This window comes from Tympanuchus pallidicinctus, unplaced genomic scaffold, assembly GCF_026119805.1.
Source record: "Tympanuchus pallidicinctus isolate F22 unplaced genomic scaffold, pur_lepc_1.0 scaffold10, whole genome shotgun sequence".
Lineage (NCBI taxonomy): Eukaryota > Metazoa > Chordata > Aves > Galliformes > Phasianidae > Tympanuchus > Tympanuchus pallidicinctus.
Window position 1 is genome coordinate 13,493,667 of NW_026294619.1, and position 20,752 is coordinate 13,514,418.

The 20,752-nt window shown below is 50.3% G+C and overlaps 2 protein-coding genes across 2 annotated transcripts in view; both read left to right on the forward strand.

Moving 5' to 3' along the window:
- Positions 1-51: 51 nt before the first annotated feature.
- Positions 52-20,752, forward strand: part of GPR89B (G protein-coupled receptor 89B) — a 168,469-nt gene continuing 147,768 nt past the window's right edge. Inside the window, exon 1 of the mRNA XM_052703736.1 lies at positions 52-55. The gene's annotated coding sequence lies outside the window, so the exon portion shown is untranslated. The remainder of the gene's footprint in view (positions 56-20,752) is intronic.
- The window catches only part of BCL9 (BCL9 transcription coactivator), a 54,643-nt gene continuing 34,722 nt past the window's right edge, over positions 832-20,752 (forward strand). The window contains exon 1 of the mRNA XM_052703604.1: positions 832-892. The gene's annotated coding sequence lies outside the window, so the exon portion shown is untranslated. The remainder of the gene's footprint in view (positions 893-20,752) is intronic.

Below are 20,752 nucleotides of genomic sequence, written 5' to 3' on the forward strand. Positions count from 1 at the left end.
CAGAAAAACCTTTTGTTGTCCCTGGACAGGGATGTGTTTTTTGAGATGGAGTTTTGTGGTTTTGTTATGAAACCTATGACAGTGGGTCATGTGGCTCCTCTCTGAGCCGACTGAACCCTCGTGAACCCGTGCATCAGGCACACCGTTCCGTGATTCACACCGGCCACGTTTTGGTTTATCTTCTGCCGGACGGAGGGCGCGTAGGCCTGGATGGTCAGGGTGCCACTGAAGGGCTCAGCCCCAGCCCGAGCTCAGGGGCATTGTGTGGCCTGGGAGCCACTCCGATTTCCTCACTGGGTTCCCACAGAAGCCCCAGAGAGCTGGAGGCTGGCGGTTCCTGGGGCACGGGCCCTCAAGAGGAGCCAAAGCTGGGACGGGGACGACGGCCACGTGAGATGGCTCCCTCCTCCTCGGGCACGTCGCGCCCACCGCCCAGCAGCTCGGTGGCGGAGCTCGACGGGCACCGCGGCTCTCGGCCGGGCTCCCCGAGAAGGAGGGAGGCCGAGGCGGAGCGCTCCCCAGGGGCCGGGGGCCGCCGCCGCCGGTGCGCGCGAGGCGGGGGAGGCCGCGACGCGTCCCGCCCGCCGCTGGGGCGGGGGAGGCGGCGGGAGGGGGCGCCTCGTTTGCGGCTTGTCAGCAGCCGCGGGAGGCGAGCGCCGTGCGCCAGAGCCGCTTGGCATGAATGCCTGGGCCGTACCAAGCGCCGCGGCGCCCGCGGGGGGAGGCCGCCCCGCCGCCCCGCCGCCCCGCGCAGACAATAGGCCCCGCCAGCCTTCCCCCTAAGTTGCCTTGATGCTGCCCTAGCGCCCTGCGAGCGCAGGCCGGGCCGCCGGCCGCCTCCCGCCGCCCGCCCCGCCGCCATGCCGCGCAGCGCGCCCTCCGCCTGAGGCAGGTAAGCTGCGGCCGCCGCCCGGCCCGGCCCCGGGACGCCTCCGCCGCGGCGGCCGTCGGCGGTGCGTGCCGCAGTCCGGCCCGGCGCTGCGCGGCGCGGCGGGGGGCGGAAAGTTTTGCGGCGGGCGGGCGGCGCCGTGCCTCGGTTTCCCCCGTGGCGGCGGGGGAACGCGGGGCGCGTCACACCTGTTGGCGGCCGGGCCCGGGGAGCCCCCGCGGGGTCTTTTGTCGGCGGGGCCCGGGAGGGTGGAGGGGGCGGTCCGCGCGCGGTTGCGTTTCGCGCCCCGGGTGCCGTGAATCCCGGAGGGGTTCTGCCCTCGAAAAGCCTCTCCGCGCCTCTCGGGAGGTCTGTAAGTTTGGCATCGGGTTTCGCTGGTTTGTGGTCGTTTCGGTTAAATAAGCTACGGGCTGCGCGAATCCGTCGTCCCCGCGTCCCGACGCAGGCAGAGCTGAGCGGGAGCCGAAGGGGGAGAGGGCGGGCGGCCGTGCCCCGCAGCCGGCGCCGGGAGCGGTGCCTCGCTGCCGGGAGACGAGGGGAGCGGAGGTGGGAGGGAGATGCCGTCGTCCTGAGACCCCGCTCAATCCGGCGGGGAAGATGGAGGCTCTCGCTGCTGTTGCTGCTGCTGCAGGAAAAAAAAAAAAAAAAAAAAAAAAAAAAAAAGCCCACAAAAAACAACAACAAAAAAAAGAACGTGCAAGGCACAAATCTCAGCTGGCTTCTCTCGCTATCGCTGCCTCCCTGTGCAAAATAAATAAATAAGCAGCGAAAGAATCAAAGCAGAAAAGCATGGCTGGGTGTAGCGCTCTCCGCGATGCCTCCTCCATCCCGCGCTGTGCAGGCGGAAGCCCGGTGATGGAGGCGTGCGGGGAGACTCGCTCCGGGGTTTCGGGCACGGCAGGGGAGAGCTCTCTGGCTGGGCTTGGAAGCTTGGAATGGGCCTCATTGGGCAGTGAGGTGGGGACGGAGATGCTGGCCTCATGCAGGCGGACCAGTGAGGAGCTTGTGCCGCCGGCTCTAATGGTTTTGGTGCCGGTGGAAAACCAGCGGGAGAGGTGCTGGCAGGTAGGGAGCGGGGGGATAAGGGTGGCCGATGGAGACCTGGGAGCAGCTTGGAAATGAGGGAGAATTTTGAACTCAGTGAGGGCAGAGTAAGGGGCGAGCATGGGTGAGCCTGATGTGGGGCAGCAGGGCTTTGGGGCGCAGAAGGAAGCGGAGGTCTGTGTTTCACTGCTGAGAAAGGGAAGGGAGAGCTCCTCATAAGAAGCCCGAGGGCTGGTGGCAGAGAGTGTGTGGCTTGCCTTGTCTGTGAGTGGTGTAGGGCACCTTCTGTTAGCGTGAATTGGTGAATCTCTGTTGATTATGTTGGAATCTGTCAACAAGGACAAATCTGATGCTTCCCAAGCTTTAGTGAAATAGGCCTAGGGGTGAAGTCAAGCTTCTCATATGTACTCTACTCCTGTTCTCGGAAGCAGCAAGTTTTTGCTGGTGTACCTGCATTAGTGGCATGCTGTCCCTCTGGAGGGGCAAGGGGTACATGTTATAAACATGGTTCTTGGTAGGCATGGCTCGGTTCTCTTGTTTTCCTCTCTGTGGATCAGAGCTCATTCTATCAGTGAGACACCAGAAGGATTTTACATCTAACTTTGCACGAGAGCTGATGTGAGGTACAGGGCAGTCAAGATTGAAAACCAAGGTGTACCACACTTTGGCATTTCTGTTCACTACAGCAGTCCTGTGATGGAGCAGATACACACCGCAAACATCACGCACACAAACAATGCCATAAAAATTTTATGCACATATACATGCAGACAGCTGATCTCGGGTTCTCTCTGTGTCTCTTATTGAAGATGAGGAGAGAAGGAAGGCAATGCCTGCACCTGGCAGAGAGGCTGGCATGCTGTGCACGTGGACGTATTGTACATGTACACGCTCTTCCCATCCTCTCTGGGATCACCTGCCTGGAGTACAGCCGGGTTGGCAGCGTGGGCAAGTTCTGCCCCCAGAAGGCAATTTGATGCCCTTTCTTGTTCTTGCTTTGTGCCAAACAACAGAGACCACTAATAGGCCCCTGCTTGGTGTGTTGAGAGGAGAGGCCAAGGGCTAAGCAGGCACAAAGGCTGTGGCAAGGAGCCTTGGGCAGAGCCACAGTGGGGATGCTGGGGAGGGAGCAGGGCCCTGGAGAAGGCAGTGAGGCGGCAGCACTGAGGCGAAGGCGTGAGGACACCATGTTGGGGGAGGAGAGCAGGCTGCTGTTTCCACATCATCTGAAAACTCAACCTGCTGTCAGGACAGAAGGAAGGCTTGTGCATATTTTATGTCACTTTTCTCCTTCTAGGACAACCTGCAGATCTGATCAGCGATGCACTTTAAAATCCTAGATGTGTCGTTCAGTGAGGGTAACTGGAGGACAGGAATGATTCTTAGCCTCCTGCCCTTCTCCTTTGTGGATGAACGGCTTTGTCCCATGCTGCTCTTCCCCACAGAGTGCATATGCAATTAAACTTCAACTACAGCATGGGATGTGCCTGGCTGCATGAAATGGGGACAGAAAATGGCAACATCTCAGGGCTGAGGGGACAGGGAGAGGAGCCATGTCTGTCACTGCCTGCAGACGGCTAAAAGGAGCCTAAATGTGTAAATTGGTATTCCTTTGAGCTGGTTGCATGTTGCTCCAGTGAGCTCCTCTCTTGTGGCTGAGATCTTCAGCAGTAGCTCAGGAGTCAGTGGGGTTCACAGTAAACAAAACACATTTCACTCCTCCTGCTTGCATCTCGCACTTTTTGGGATTGTCAGGCATGAAGGTTTGTCCTCGCAGGTTCTTCAGTGCCACTCTGATGTGGCAGAGCCTCAGTTGCTGCTGGTGCCTCCAGAGATGTGAGCCCCATAGATGCTCCCTGCCAGCACCTTAAGGGTGTATGTAGGCTTCTCAGGCACAGTGGTTTTGATAAGAGCCTTGCAGACATAAACACACACAATATTCCTGTAAGCAAGCTCATTGCCCATTTTGGGGGTACTTGGGAAGCAGGTATTTTTGCTCTGTGATGTGGATTCATGTGTTAGTACTCAGGTTGTTCCCACTTTATCCTTCACTTCTCCCATTGGAGAAAGAGCGGTCTCAAACCCAGAGGTCTTGCAGAAGGTGGGTCCTGATGGTGTACAGCGTGGCAGGGTCCACAGCATCGTGTGAACGAAGCACGTGTTTTGCACTGAGCGTGACTCAGGCTGTGATAAATTTTGCTTGAGCTATGCCTAAGCTCAGTGCTCTGTTGGACAATGAGTTCTGTTCTGTCCTTCCAGCACAAAGCAGCGCAACTTGCCAGTGACATGGACTGTACATGTATTCCCATAACAACAGTATTACAAACATATGGGGAACCTGGTAGAGCAACTGCCGTCCGTGTCTCCATGCAAAACAAGGAGCTGGCTAACAAAAACTCAAGTGTCTGAAGCTGTATCTCCCCAGACTGTGATCTCATCAGATTTCCCAAGCTAACCACAACCTGGTCACTGCTTAGATCATGGACTTGGGGGCGGGGGGAAGGCAGCTTGCAGGAATCGCTATTTGTGATTCAGCCCGCTTCCTTCTGACTCAGTGCTGAACCATTCCTCAGTAGGGTATTTGGGGATAGTGTGCTTAGAACATCGCGCATCAGTTTAGTTCTTGGAAGTTGTGCAGCGCCCGGGTTTGCTTACAGCTGAGCTTGCCTCAGCATCTTTCAGAAGAAACGTAAAAACAAAACTGTGAAAACTATTTCTGGCTGTTGAAGACTCCACAGTAATTTTTGCAAGCAAAGGAGGGGGGTGGTCGTAGCCCCGGGCGCTTTGCCAGGTTCCAGCTCAGGAAATTGCAGTCTATCTAGGTAAAACTCCCCTATAGTTTAAATGAAAAAGGTATTCTTCTCTTACTGTCTTTCACTGTGAGTGCTGTGTTTCTTGGGAGACTGGAACAGATAATGCACTGGAGGCAGAGAAGTGGTTACGGCTGCTTGCTGGGAGATTTTTATGCAAAACCTGGGCCTTTTTTGCATTTTTGAGACGCTTCTAATTGCAAAATGCTGTATGCACTTCAGGTTATTAGAAAGCTTGGCTGAACGTGGATCAATGTGCAAGTGTAAGCATGAGGCAGTATGCTGGGCGCTGTTTGCACAACGGGCAGGCAGACAGCAAATGCATGTTTTTCCGATGGCAGAAAAACAAGGAGCGTGTTTTTAGTCTGCATCTGTGAGCTGGATTTTGTATGTTTAGCAGCAGTTGCTTTTGTAAGCTGCTGCTAAAGCACGTAACTGGCCGTGTGCAATTGCAGTAATGGAATGTGAAAATGCAGCTACACACAGACCTGTAATCTTGTATGCAAAATACGGCTGGTCTAGTTCTCCAGGTACAAAAAATGGCCTAAGATCATACTTGCCTTTCCATTTAACTGCGCTCACCTGCACTTTTCAGGTGGCAGCTGTGTGTGTGGAGTGCTGAATGATTATCCTTGCTATTTTTGCTCTGAGGAGGAGGAAATTAAATCATTACTGGTGGTCTGGGTAGTCCATGTGTCATGGTAAGCACAGGATGGAGCTCTGGGGAGTGACAGTGATAATTTCATAACTCTGAAATCCTGAGGAAATGCGTAAAAATGGGAGAAGAGCGAAGCGGTGACCTTCCCTTCGCAATATGCATCCATTGCATTAACCATCGAATCAGTTAATGATGCCAGGATCTGGCTTTGCCTTCTGCCACATCCCATGTGCCCAGGGCTCCCTGGAACAGCACTGTTTTGGCACAGATGGATTCAGGGCTATGTATCAGACCGGCACAGGGCAGCACACACGTGAGCATGGCGCATCCTAGTCCAGGTTCAGCAGGCACTGGCGAGGTGGCGGTGGCTCACTGATGAGTAGCTCACTTTCTCTGCCACTTCACTCTGCAGCTTCTCTGGTGACATCGATAACAAAGGGCTGCTCAGTGGTAGGTGATATGGATCTCTACAGATGAATGGAGCCCACTAAACCTGAGTCAGCGGCACTTCTCGCTAGCACTGGAGCTTGGGTGTCACCATCCAGACCCTGGCTGGGGTGACTTCAGACAGTGCGCTGAGTGAGAAGGCTGCACCTTCGCTAGGAAATCAGGAAGCAGGAGTTTCTTCCTGAAAAACATGATGATGTTTTGGGGTTATGCCCATCTTGCCGTCTCGCCATCCTGGGTCCTGGACTGCAGACGCTTCCATTTTGCATGATGCTCGTTGTAATTGAATCTATCAATGTATATTTAATACAGTTGGCACCACAGTTCGTAACTAGGCACTGCTTCCCAGCCTTCTGTCACTTGCTTTCACAATTACCATCTTCAAGTCGCAGCGAATGCTGCCGCTCGGCTCTTTGTCCCATTGTCGTGCTGGCTTTGAGGACCCGCATGTGGCAGCCTTCCCTCTTAGTCCCATCCCTGGGCCTGGGTGTCAGCAGGAGCTTGGTTAACAGGACCGAGATCTGTTAGGTTTTATTCTCCTCTCTGGTTTGCTAAGTGTGATCACCGGCGAGTCCTTTAACCTTGGCTGGCCTCGGCTGACTTATCTACTCCAGAAAGGTGTTGTAAGGCTTAATTATTGCCAGCTCTTCAGAGACCTGAGGGGGAAAAAATGCATTTTATTCAGAAACGTCTCTGACCTCTCTGGCCTCTGTGAGACATCTTGGTGCTGCTAGGAGGTAGTCTCTGTACTCCCTTAATAATGTTTCTTCAATTTTTCATCTGTACATTCACCCACTCTCTCAGTTGCATGTAAAAATGCCAAGCTGTCTGAAGTCATGGAAATATTTTTATAGTCTTGACAGCCACGACAATCATTCCTCCTCAGTGGTAAACAAACGAGGTACACAACCCGCCAGTAACATCAGTTTATAGCTGAGGGACCTTGGTCACTCACCGAGAGGGGAATCCTAGGCAGCTCCTGAGCATTCAGTCATAAAGGAGCGCTGCCTGGGGTTAAGAGAGCACCTGATCCTGTGGGCTCTTATGTAGAGTGGGTGACGGGGAAGCTCTGTTTGCCTGTGTGCATACAAGAGAGCAAACAGGCACTGGCTATCTGGTTTATTCAGGGCTCTTGGATACCATATTTGACTCAGGTATACGTGTCTTTAGGGGTTTGATGTTTATTTGCGTGCACGGAAAGACAGTTTTCTGCAGTGGCTTCTGAAACATTAAGGTGGTACAAATAAAGCTGGATAAATATTTGACCCTCTAGAAGGAAAAAGCAAACAAACAAACAAAACCTCTGCAAATGAAAGGTGTTGCTGTGCACTGTAGGAGCAGAGTCCCTATTACTCTTCCTTGTGAGCTGCTGGGGTAGGTGAGCAGCTGGACCTGTGCTGTAGTGTCCTGTCCCTGCTGATGATTCTCCAAAACAGCTGTCTCTTGTTTTGGTGCATTCTAGGCTTATTTACTCCAAGTACCTCTACGTTTGGATCTCTAGAGATTGAGTGTTGGTGAAAAAGAGCAGGTGTGACTCCTGTAGCTACGTTGCTTTGGTTGATCTCTCATTCTTCTCTCAAGCCATCTTTCTACCATCTCTGGGTAGTGATCTCTCTCTGCTGTGCTCAAGAGGAGAAAGTCAGGGTTGTTCTTCACCTGTGTCTCTGACAGGAGTGTTTAAGTAGGAAGCTAAGCTTTTTTTCTGCCATCTCATTCATCCACTGCATCTCTCAGCCTCTGCACCTTAGCTCCTCCATTCTTAAAATGAGGATGATAGGTCTTCTCTCTGCCTTCACAAAATCTTTGAGAGATAGGGAGAAAAAAGCTCAAGGCTTTCTTCCTTCTCAGGGAGACCATAAATCCTTCTCTCACTCTTCCTCTCCCTCCCTTCTCTCTCCTATTTTCCTCTCATTTTAAGGGTTCTTATTATATTCTGTCCCTCTAGGTCTCCTCTACTTCCACCGCTCTGGCAATCTGTTTCTCTCTGCTGTTTCCACATCCCCTTCTATTTGCAGCTCCCTTCCTTCTGTTCATGTCATTTTATTCTCTCACCCTGTATCTCCTACCCTCCCCCATTATTCATGTGCCACACTCTTCATTTCTCCTCTCTCCGGTTGATTCTCCTGGATTCCTTCCTTGTGAGTCTCTCCACCTTGGACCTCTTTTTGCTTTCCTCTGCTGCCTATCCTCATAGCTTCGCTGCATGGGAGCTGCTGACTGTGCCTGCAGGCCAGGCTAGCAAGGGCTGAGAGAAAACGACAGCACATGGGATCAGCCTGACAGCCTGAAGTCTGTCGTCTCACATTTTGCCTCCTCGTGTCCCTGTACCTCCTTGGACACAGCCTCGTGGCTTGCTCTGGTCCTGGCTGCTTGTTCTACTCCCACACTCCCTGCCATCCGCTGGCTTTTTGTGATCTACCTGGCTATGGTACAGCCACCTCCTCTGGCCATCACCTGGAGATACCTGTGCTTGTCACAGGCAGAGCAACAGCCCCTGCATGGAGGACCTCTTTCCCAGGGTGGGCAGCAGTGGTGCAGCAGACTGATGGGAGTGCTGGCCAGGTAGAGGCTCCTGGCAGCAAAGCATCAAGAGGTCACACAGGTGTCCGTGTGTTCAAGTTCAGCCAGTGTCTGTCAGGACAGGGCATGGTGACTTTCTCCACCATTTCTGAGTAACACCACATTTGTCCCTGCCATGCATGACTCAGTCCTAGGCTAATAGAAGTTATGGGCTTTGGCTCTACTACCCAAACAGTTCCTGATTTTCCTCTTCTGTCTTTGCAGCAGACTGACCTTGCATCCATCCCTCATGCTCTATGTAAGATGCCATACATCCTTTTCAGTTTTTCCCACAGCTGTTTCTCCCCCCTCTCTGTACTTGCTTCACCAGTTTTACTTGGTCCTTCCCTCCTGCTTTGACACTGGGATAGGTGTCTCCCCAGACTCTTACCATCATGTTCTCCAGCCTTGTTTGCCTCCCCATCTAGTTTCCTTGTCTCCCTGGTCGTGCTGTCAACTGGAGAGAAGGGAGAAGGGACATTGAGACAGCAGATCAGAGAGCAGAGATGAAATGTGGAGTATTACTGGTCAGTGTCCAGACTGTCCAGTGTCCATTGCTTGCTGGTGGCTTTAATCTCTCCTAGGTGTGTGCTATTAATGACACAGCAAAAGTCACTTCTCCCAGAACAGTGATTTTCCCATTGCTTCTACTTCACTATCAGCAAGCTCCTGAAAGGTTAATGAAGTCCTACGGTGCAAAGAGAAAAAGCACATCTTCCCATGTTTTGCATCAGTTAATCCTGTAGATGATGGAGCAGCCCATGTACATGTGGCCCTGTCCTTGAGTCTCATCACCCAAAATGCAGCCCCTTGGAGTGCCACGTAGGTGACCTGCTCGCTCCTGTCCTTGTCATCAGCTTGGGTCAAACTTGGGGAAAAAGCCGTGGCCTCCTTATTCATCTCAATGCATGTTTCACTGCATCTCATGGGACTGGGGAGGAGTACCAAAGAGTATCTCCAAACCTCCCCTGCCTCCCATTGCAGTGGATCCTTTCTTCTCACAGATCTTCTTTAGAAAATGCCTTGTATCGGGTTTCAGGCCCACTGGATTTTTCTCTGTCTGAGAAGGATGGAAAAAATCATTCAATTGGTTTTGAATCACATGAGTGGGAGCAGGAACCAACCCCAGAAGATAAGTGCTCTGACCTTTACCTCGCTCGGAGAACTGAAAATGATAACAAATAAATACATCTTGTTTCTAAGCTAGACTTAGGGATGTGTTCCTGCCGGATGCTGCGGGAGCCAGAGCGAGGGCGCTTAGGAGGGCTGGGAATTCCAAACAGGCAACTGCTGCAGTAAGCAGCAGCCCCTTCGCTTTCCTTTTAAAAATGCAGCCAGTCCCAACCCAGACATTTGAGATGAAAGGGGACAGGGTCGGTGTCCCATCTCACCTACCATTCTGCTGCTGGGACCCTGGCTGTTTTTCCAGACTGGCACTGTCAGAGACCATCATCTTCTGCAGCTGCCCTATGGGAGGTGCTGTGGTGATGGTCTCTCTGCAGGAGGCTGGTAACAGGAGGTATTTGTTTGTGGGGTCCTGTGGTGCAGTGTGCAGCTCAAGCACTGACAAGAGACAGCCTGTATCCTGAAGGACTTCTTGTAGTCCAAAATTAGGGCATTCTTGGTGCTTTCTGTAGTGGTTGTGACTTGATGTTCCTCCACCTGGGTGTTGCTTCCCCTCCTTCCTCTGTTACTCAGGGAGCTTGTTTGCTTGGTTTCTGCCATCCAAACCACTGGCAGCTGAAGAGAGTCCTGTATGCAGCGCTTGGGGAGGATGTTAGGAGGCTCCTGGCACTCAGTCAGCGTAAAGCATCTTATTTATTGGTGTTTTCTGCTCAAGTGGGATGCATTTCTGTTCTCGAGCTCCTGAATTTCTCCTCTTTAGCCATTCAGAATGACCCCTTTGGCCCAGTGCGTGCTTCTGCTGAATGCTGCCCTGATGATGTATCCACCATTGCCTTGCTCAGGCTTTGGGTTCGACGGTTGTGTTTCTGTTAGAAGATCTCCAACCCACTCCTTTCCTCAAGATACCCAAATAAATGTGATTCAATGGGCCACGGGCTGCTCTGTTGCAGCATGTGGAAGCATGTGCGTTTCCAGTATGCAATCTGATATGCGTATGGATGATTGCATTTGTAGTCTGCTGGTGTATCTGGACCAGAGGAGGTAGCACGGAAGGCCTGGGCAGCTGGGAGGAAAGGAATGACAGGACTGCCAGAGGAGGGAGGAGTGAACTCTGGAGCTGCGATGGGAGTGGGTAACAAGTGGAGGGGGGGGATCAGAGCTGGGAGCCATGTTGCTCACCGAGGAAAATGGCAGAAATAGAATATTGTTTGCAGAGGATTCCTGTGTGATATGTGAATCTTATACTGATGTGCCACATAACGAAGTGGCACTTCTCTGGAAATGCCTCAGGCAGCTGGAGGGTCTGCTCCAGGAGGTGTTGGTACCGGGTTAGGCTGGTGTAGGGAATCCTGCTGGGCTCTCCTCTGACAGGCTTTGGGAAAGAGAAGCCTGTTCGGGAGGCGTGTGGAAGGGAAGGGGGGGAGCTGTGACTCACCAGGGAACAATGATCATGTGAGGACAAAAGGGCAGGCTGGAAGAAGACCTGAAGACAATGGCACATTCCTGGTGTCAGTGGCTTTGGCTCTGGGGTGCGGGCTTGAAGTGGAAGAAAACATTAAAGAACAAAGTGTTTAGGAGCAATAAAGGGAGCTGGTGAGAGAAAGCCAACAGGAAGGAGAAAGCAGATTTCACTGCGTGCAGAGTTGTTCGTCACCTTGAAGCAGATCTTGGAATCTTGAAGAAGCTGGAAGAAAGGATGCAAGGGAAGGAGTGATCTGTGTGGTGAATGCGATGGGCCTGTATTATAGCACAGACCTGTCAGTTTGCAGCCTCAGTGACTGTGACAGGCTGAGCAGAGGTGTTGAGTTGCTCTGGGAGTGCGGGGATGGGAGGCCATGTATGCCTGTGACGTTAGTAGCACAGGCAGGTGGGGCTGAAGATCTGAGTCCTGCCTTGCATTTGCAGGATGTCCAGTTATTTCAAAAGGTGCTTTTCAATAAGTGGCTTTCTTTCCATCAGCATGAAGCTAAAATCAGCAAATAATGCAGGAGAAAATCATGCTGCTGTTGCAAAAAACATCTTTTGGGTGAAAAGCAACAGTTGAATTCCTGTTCGACTTAATCCCTAAGCTAACCAGATAAAAATCCAGCACTCAAAGCTTTTGTTTTTAAGCTTCGTCTTACCACTGGTTCAACCCAATTGGCATTAGGCAAGGAACACAGCACTGCCTGCCTGCTGCTGTTTCCATCAACCAAAGGCAGGTCTAAGTGGTAGTTTTGCTAACAGCTGCTTTGACTTGGTGTCTCTTTACCTGAGAGTCTCAGTGCTGAGCTGGTGCAGAAATTCTGAGACTAGGGGAGAGGAGGAGAAGCTGCAACATAAACACGGCTTGACAGGCTGTCCTTTATTTTTTCTGAGTGCAGTGAGAAGTCGGCTCTGTTAAAACCAGCCAGGCTGCAAGCAGAGCGAGCCTGGGAGAACAGGAGCTCCATTTGCCAGTCAGCTGCTTCCCTCGGCCGTGCTGTGAGGTGCGCTGAGCCTCTGTTACCAAACGCTTGGGATGTAATTTCTAACCATGCACAGCATCGATGCAAATCATGCAACAAGTACATTCAGTGTGCTTAAGAAATGCTTCGGTGGTAGGGGTGTGCTGAGAAGGTGACTGGGACTGGGTGAGGGTGATAGGTTTTCCTGAACTGGACCACTATGGGGTATGGCTCTGTTAATGCACGGTGTCCTTTAGAGCAGGCGGTGACTTGGGCCAGCCAGTGGGAATGCCACCGGAGAGCATTGCTGCACCTTGGGAAGAGCCCTGAGGTCTGGGACTTGGGTTCCAACAGGGCTTCTCTGCTGGGGAGGGACAGTCTATCTCAAAAGCCAAGTGCTGGTGAGTCCAGGAGTGATACAATCACCCCTGGATTTTTTTTTTGCGTGTGAACTCCTAGAAGTCATCTATGTTGGTATAAATGAGATCATTTGGCCTAATTAGTTCCAAGCTTAATTAGCAGTAATTATCCCAACATGGGAGTAATACCCGAGTAGGAAGTACTGAGTCCTCGATTAGATAGATCTCTAATTGGTGTTACAATATTGTAATTAAAGCATGCTTATACGCCTCTGCCTCTACAAGTGATTTGTTTTATGTCTGATTAAACAGGGAGTCCGGCAGCCTCGAGGAGGCCAGGACATCACCGCTGATTGAAACACTGTATTATTCTTTGTTATAGGAAAGAGATGATGAATCACATCCACTAGAAAACACTGTGGGCCAAATTAATCCTTAGAGTAATTGCTGCTGGAGTTGGGGAAATTGCAACAGGGGTGAATTTGGCCTCGAGTACATAAGCTCTATCTGTATATCACACAGTTAAACAAATACTCATTTGAATGTGCAGTCTGGCAATTACACAATCAGACAAATGCAAGTAACTTAATCTGCATTTGCAATCACTGGATTGCACGGGTGAGCTTATTTCGCAGCCGTCGCTGCGAGAGGGCCTGCTCTGCTCAGGTGCTGCAGTCATCTGGATGGGAACGCTTCACCCTGGGGCCTGCAGCAGTTCAGATGGCTGCCACGAGGTGCTGTGTCCATGCTGCAGGGAGCCAAAGGTGCCTGGGGGGTCCTTGAGAGCGCCTTGCTGGCCGGCAGAGGGTCCCCATCCTTCAGCATTATCGCCTCTAATCTGGCCGGTTCCTAGCAGCAAGCCCTTTGGGGGAGCAGGTAATCCTACAGTTTGAAGAGGTTAAAGAAGAAGAGAGCGAAACGGGAGCCTTCTGAAATTAGTCAGCTTCAAAGCATGAAAGCTTCCTATGTCTTTTTAAGAAACCACCTCCTTAGAACTTGGCAAGTGCAGCGCTTTATTACTTATCTCTTTGCTACATGAGTGGGCGACTGTACTTCCTGATTCGGCTCTTCGATATAGAGAGATCAGCAGCATAGGTCTGCAGGGGACAGCGACTCCTCGCCTACAGAAACTAGCAAATAAGAATCGAGATGCGTGCATCTTCTGGCTGCCACAGAAATCCAGGCATATTAGACTCGTAGCCAAAGGCAGACATGCAAGCAGCTCTTTGCCAGCTGTTTCCATGTTACAGTTGCAGCAACTGATGCACAAATCGGTTACTCGTCTTGCTGGAGTTTGTGATGTGTACAGAATCAGCAGCGTGCAGCAGGTCGCATCACCTCCTGCTGCACTCACTTTTCAAAAGGGGAGAGTCCAAAAGCAGAGAGAGATGAGCAGAGAAATCAAATGCGCCGCATTCTGTTAAAGCAGCGTTAGGGATAAGAGCTGAAACAAGCCATGTACGGGAATTCAAAAGCAAGGGGTTTCCATAGCAGCATTGCTTGGCCATATTGTATATACACTATTTTGCATTGCTCTCATGATATCAAAGGCATGGTCTAATATCTGTGCGTGCAATATGTCTGAATCAGAGTTGCTATGAAACTTAAGGCTGAATTACACCGCGGAGGCATATTCTTGTGCAGTGCTGGGAGGAAATAACAGAATGAGGTTTTGTTAAGATTTTTCTCTGGTGATACATTTTTCTTTGAGAACTGCTGATTTGCCAAAGCTGCTGCTGTTTTCGGGAAATGTTGGTTCTGGTTTTGTATCCCTTCTTGGAGAAAAAGGAAAGTGGAGAAAAGTTTTGAAACTTCAAATGCCCTCGTGTTTGAAAGTTCTCAATATTGTAATTCAGTCCTTCAGAGCGATCAGTTCTTTTTAAGAAAATTGCTACAAAATATGTCTAAGTTTGAAGTAAAGTGCTTCGAGAAGATAAAATGAAACCGTGCCTTTGATTCATTTGATCACAGTTTCTGGGTATGGGTTGTGAAAGCAATTTTTCCCCTTAATTAGGTATGGAACAATGGTTTGAAATCTCTGAAAGTTTCAAAGGAAGAGAAAGCCTTCCCCTCGCTCCATTCAGCAGGTGAGGAGATCCCAAGCAGGGGAGCTGCTGCCTCTCCCTGCTGGGTGCCCCACACCTTCCCACCTCTGTGTGCGCCGCAGGCATTGGGCTCTCCTATGCAGCACAGATCTTCCTTGTGCTCAGCCCCGCTCACAGCATCTTATCGATGCTCTGAAGCTCTTCAGGGCATAAGGAGGGACGTTCCACCCGGGATTGAAAGGAGCGCTCGCGCTCCTGGAAATGCCCTGTGAGTTGGTTCAGCATCATCCTTTCTGCTGGCTGCAGAGTTCCCTCGCTGTCAGCATTCCCAAATGCTGGTGGAGCCTGCATGCCAATGTCTCCTTTCCTCCTGCAGCCTGCGTGCCGATGTCTGCTCCTTTCCCCCTGCTCCCTGCTGTTGAAATTGCCAAGCTTTTGCTTGTGCCTGAAGAGTTCAGACTTGCTTTGCTTTGCGTTGAAGCCATTCTTGTTTACGGAAGAGACTGCAAGAAGGGGTGTAGGACAGAGGAGAAAAGATGACAGCTTGTTTTTGCTATATGGCAGTGACAGATGCCGGGTAATAGACAGAGGCAAGCTGACAAACATCTGAATGAGTGGAAGAGACTCCTAACCCAAAGGGAGGAGTTGTGGTTTAGGTTAAAGCCACAAAGGAAGTGAAGGAGGTTACCACTTTCCTGTCTGTGGGCAGGAGGTTCTCCTTGTGATCATTTGAAGGCTTAGCTGTAGCTCATTCTTCCCTAGGAACACGCTCATCCGTGTACTTCTTGAAAAGCATTCGATCTGGCTTCTGATCTCGGGAGTGCCAAACATCCCCTTTATCCACAGAAGCCAGCAGGAGCCGAGAGTTAAAGAACTGGGAATCGCAGCCTAATTTATGGAGCCAGATTTTTTCAAGCGCATTGTTCAGCCACATGTTTTGTGTGGTGCTAGGGCGTGTGGTACATTGCTCCTCGCCTCCTCCCCTAGCGGGTTCCGCTCCGATGTTTTGTTGTGAGTATCGGTACCCCAGGGGCTGCTGGCTGCGGGCTGTGGCTGTCTTGTCCCTGAGCAAGTTGTGCAGCCTGATCCGGCACTCTCGTGTGCTGGTGTGGGGCAGACTGGATGCCATCGGGTACCTACCGGCGTGGCCTGTGATCAATATTTCCCTTGATTTTCACGGTGTTAAAAGCCTTCCTTTTAAAGGCTTGGAGGTTCCATCTGTATGTGGAGGAGAAGTTTGTTGTGTCCCAGTTTGATGGTCTTGCTGCTTGCCTGTGAGGAGAGTGGCTGATCAGCCCCGGTGTGCTGCAGGAGGCATGCCCAGGGGGAGATGAAAGAGAACAGGACTGCCCTTACAAGAAAGCAGACCTTATCCTGAGCCCGAGCATGGGCATGAGAGCTGGTTGTCTTAACCCAAGCTATCAGCTGCCTTCTGCACAGTGAGAAGCCCTGTCAGTGACAATGACTTCGGTTTGTGCTGCCAGGACCTTCTGATCACTGTGCACTACTGTACATGAGAAGAGCATCTGAAAGGTGCTCTCTGAAGAGCCATTATGTATTCTGTGGTCTCTAACCTTCCATTAGCAGATCACCTTAGCCCCTAACCCTGTCGCTGGGATGCAGTGGAGTCATTTCATCTACCAGGTGTGAAAATCATATTTGACCATGTGAGGATTGTCACTCTGTCAGGTGCACTACAGTCTCTATTTTTTTGTTTGTTTGTTTTCTAGAAAAAGACTTTGTTAGAACTACAGGGTATCATTAAAGATTTATATGTGGCAAATGCATCCTTTTTTTTCCTTTATTTTTTTGCAGAGCGTTTCATTTTAGAGACCTTCACAGTATTCATTTCAAGTAGAATTTCCTCCTCTGTTTTAAAATATTTCCTTTGCCTATGGATTTTTGCGTTACTCACAGTGTGCAGTGCTTTCCCCAGACTACACTATTAAGTCGAGGTTCCTTGCTGACAGCTTTGAGGGACTGCTTTTGAAGCCAGAAAGTCAATTTGCTGTGTCCTGAGCTGTGACCCAGCATTGCATCCTTCCTGCTCCAGGTTGTATTCCAGCATCTAACAGAGCTGTGGGTTTGCCTTCGACTTGTGCTGATGTGTCCCCAGATGGTTCCTGCAGTAGCCCAGAGCTTGAAGTGGGAGGTGTTTGTTTGAGCTGATGTGCACCAGCCCTTGCGTGCCCTGCAATGAGGCCCCAGACCACTGTTCTGCTGGCAGGGAAGGAGCTCTGTGATGGCTAGCTGAGATGGGGGATTCAGCCATCTTCTGGTGGCTCGTGCTTGTCAGACATTGGAGGGCTGGTTCAGAGCTTCAAGCATCTGGCTGATGGTATTTGGCTTTGTTTACTGTAGTGCTATAGCCTTAGGGCCGCAGAAAGTGCAGCTTTATTGAAATCATTGGAGTTGTGCTTGCTTATGGCAGCAGGCAACTGGGGACATGTTTTTTTGGAGCATGTTGCCAGGAACATAAACCCTTTTCTTTGGGAGATGCTTTGTAAGGATGTGAGTGCCTCATGTGAGCGCCTGGGAAACATTGTCCTAATGGAAACAGGATGCAAAAACGATTGGGTCTCAGCACAACTCTTGTTTCTCCCCTACATTTGTGACTTACCAAGTCTGCCTTCTGAAGGTTCTGGACAATATATGCACCACTGAAAACTGGGATGCCACAGAGGACACAGCAGTCTCTGTGCATGTGGAGATAGTGAACCAGGTAAGGAAGCAAACTGACTTGTACAAGGGCAGGCAGCAGTTGTGTTAACTGGGCCAAGTGGCAGCAGTCTTTATTGTTGTCTCATTCTTAAGCTGAAGGTACCTGTGCTTCATGGTTCCAATGCTTACAAGAGATTTGTGCTACACCCTTTGATGTTGGATACTTATATAAAAGCAATTACCAAAAATGCAAGTGGTTTTTGAAAACAATGTGGCCATAATATTACCCGCAGTCGTTGTTTCCTGGCTGGATTTCTGGCATTCCTTTTGTTGTGGCCTAAGAGAAAGGACAGGCACAAGGTGCAGGCTGCCTGCAGGAACAGCCCATGTTGCAGGCAGCTGTATCCCGTGAAGGTAACATTAGCTAAGCAGGTCCCCTCTGCAGCACCATCTCACTTGTTAAATAGATGCTCTGAGATATAAAGATGTAGACAGAAAAGAAACATGCTGTCCTAGGTGTCTCTCAGGAGCTGCAAGGCAGGTATTGTGAGCAGATGCATCCATACAAGGGAGTAAACAGACATAATTTTAAAGAAGCTGGCAGATTTTGTGCTCAGATGGACTAGGAACTTTCACACAGTCTGTTCTTGCGGTTCAGCTGTGAGAGGCCAACACCTTCAGCAGAGAGTGACTAGCAAAATGTTTGGACAGAAGTATGTCCAGTCATGACATCTGTTGCTAAAGTAGTCCAAGTGCACAAGTGAAAATGCAGGACTAGAGTGAAGCGTTTATGTAGCTATGCCAAAACTCTCAAGTGCCCTCTAATAGGGATGGGTATAAGATGCCTGTTTTTGTCAGTATGGTCTTCTGTCATCTGGGATCTTGCAGATCTGAAAAGCCTCCGCTGATTATTGCAGGAGAAAGTCAGCAGCACATGCTGATAGTAAAGCAGTGTCTGAAGAGCAAGGGGGAAATCTGATTGTTTTCTATGGAGGGTTTCACTGTTTTATGTAATCTTCGTGCAGCACCTATAAATCAGTGACTAGCACTTCTCGAATGTATCGCCTTCATCAAAAGCTGTTTGAAACAACAGGTAGCACCTATTCATTCAGTCTGAGCTCCCCTGACATTTTTAAATGACAGATAATGAAAACTGTCTTCATTATAACTCAAGCAATTTCATCAGGCTGTCACCAGCAAACAATGGCAGACTAGAGACTGAGCAGCCCTCAGCACCACTCTCCTCCGCACCTGTGCAAATTTGCACGTCTTTTGGGGTGCTAGGATGTGATGCAAAATGTGGCCGACTGCTGTCTGTTTCCATTCAGCTGGGGAGGGGATTCCTGAGCATCGAGTCAGAGCGGACTTTTCTGCTGCTTCTGGGAAGTGTAAGGAGGGGTGATTTCTCAGGTGAGAAGATTTCTAGTATGGAAGGCACTTGCGGTCAGTAGGAACATGTTAAAATTTGTCTGGAAAGCAGCGGTCAGATGGCATAAAAATGGAGCGCAAATGTGAGAATGATTGTGGGTGAGAGACGTGGCTTATCTCACAGAGTGCTGAATTCTGCACTGCCTTCAGTTTATGAATGGATTTAAAGCACTGTGCCAAGCAGAGCATATTGCAGTTGTCTAATCCTAGGTGACAGAGGCAGGCATGATAGTAGGCAGAGCTTCATCCAAGAGGACTCATCAGATCAGTCCAGGCAGCCTGGCATTACCGCTACCTGATCTGCGGGAATCGGTCCCAGCCCCTGAGTCTGAACTGCCAAAGGGAAACCTCGTTGCAGGAGCAGCTGTTCCTGTGTGCTGCTAGCTTATCTTGCCCCGCTTGTCTCTCCCCAGCCAGCATTGCTTCAGGCGTGCTTGCGCTGAACGTCAGTCACTCGGGTCCTTCTCACCTCTCTCTCCCCATTCACAGGCTTAACCCAGCTGCCCCCCGCAGTTAGTTTAAGAGGGAGCAGAAGGAGCATCTCGCAGCAAAGCATCGTTTGTATGAGACGGCTGTGGTATGGAAGAGGCTAGCACCTGGGAGTGAATTATAGGGGCACGGGGAGGAAAGAGGCTGCGGTAGAGAGAGGGTTGTTATTGGAGCACACGGGGAGCCAAATGACTGAGATAGAGGGTGTAGATAAATAGTTAGAAATAGCTACAACGGTGTGATTTGGAAGGAAAATCAGTCACTGCGTCAGCCTCCAGTGGCGCTCAGTTTAGGGAGCCGAGTGGTAAATTACAGGCAGGTTAAGGCTGCAAGAACGTCGGTGACCCTGCGAGGTGCTGGGGAGAGAAAAGTTGCGGTAGCGGGGAGTAAGATTCAGATCTCATCTATCTGAGTATCTCAAGGTGAAATAACAGAAGGAGAGGAGGCGGGAATATTGATTTCTGCCTCACAAAACAGACAACAACGCCTACTTTTTCATAGCAAGAATTTAACCATTCGCTTTAATGGGCCAGTCTGCAGTACCGTGGGGGCTTGGTTTCTTCTTCATGTGCAATCTAGAGGGGAAGTCATGCTGAAGTTATTTTTATTTTATTGTAGCCTCGTGGGAGAGATGTGAGCCACGTTTTACCCTCAAACATCTGTGCGCTGACTGTAGGGGCAGCTGTGGTCTGTGGTGCTGCTGCCCCGTTGTGCGGTGGGCGGGCACCCCAAGCAGCCAGATGCTGGAGATACAAGGAGCCAGCTATGCCAAAAGGGCTGTTGTACATGTTGACCACAGATGACTTCTGCCTGTCTGTCTGTCTGAAAGCAGACTTAGCCTTCTTCCATTTACCCTGTGAAAAGGATGCTGCTAATGGAAGGCGATTTCTTCAGCTCTTCAGGACATTTGCAGGAATATTCCTTTGGGGTTAACATTCTGTTTGGTTGGTTTGATGCCATGAAATTGCACGTGTGCGTGCCCCTGCGCAGTGGGACAGGCATTACAGAGCTATGTGGCTGTTCTAGGGTGCTTGCTATGTTGGAACAGGCTCATCAGGTGGCTGAATGGAAGCGGGAGGTGAGCTTGGCAATTTTCTGGGCTGCAGCCATGCCTATTCTCATTGCAGTCAAAGACAATCATACGCATACAAAAGGAGTGTAAAGTGATGGCTGAGAATCTTAAAATGCTCAAGGGCCAGGCAATTCCGCAGCCAAATTCTCCTGGCAGGGCCACAGCGCTTGCTGTATGTTGGCGGTTCTCTGTAAAACATAGGAGCAGTGTAATGGGAACAGTGTTCCTGGGCAAACATTGGTTTTGGAACCTCCTGTGTGCCAAATTTTGCCACCTCTGTTTTGCATCAATTCATATTTTTCATGCAGTGCATGACCATATGTTTCCCCAGATTCTGTTTACCTGATTTCCCTTCTGATTCAATATCTCTTCTCTCCTTCTTCCTTTTTTTTTTTTTTTTTATTTTATTTTTTTAATCACAGAGGATAAAACTGAGCATTTATCTGTACTGCTGCATAGCATTTGCCTCATACCTGCTTGTTGACTTTGGAGACGACTCTTTAAATAAGGCAAGAGCTTCCTGCGCCTATGATGTTACAATGTGTGGGATTTGTTCATCACATCTCAGTTTTGTTGTGGGATAATTTGAACATTGGATGTGTAAACAGAAGTTTACTCATATTAAGTGTAAGAAGTGTTTGTCCTGGGGAGGTGAGTTTAGTTAGCCCTTGAAGAAAGGCAGATCAACTAGAAGGCTGCCTGGAGATGCATTTCTGTCATGTATTTTAACCACAGGTCTG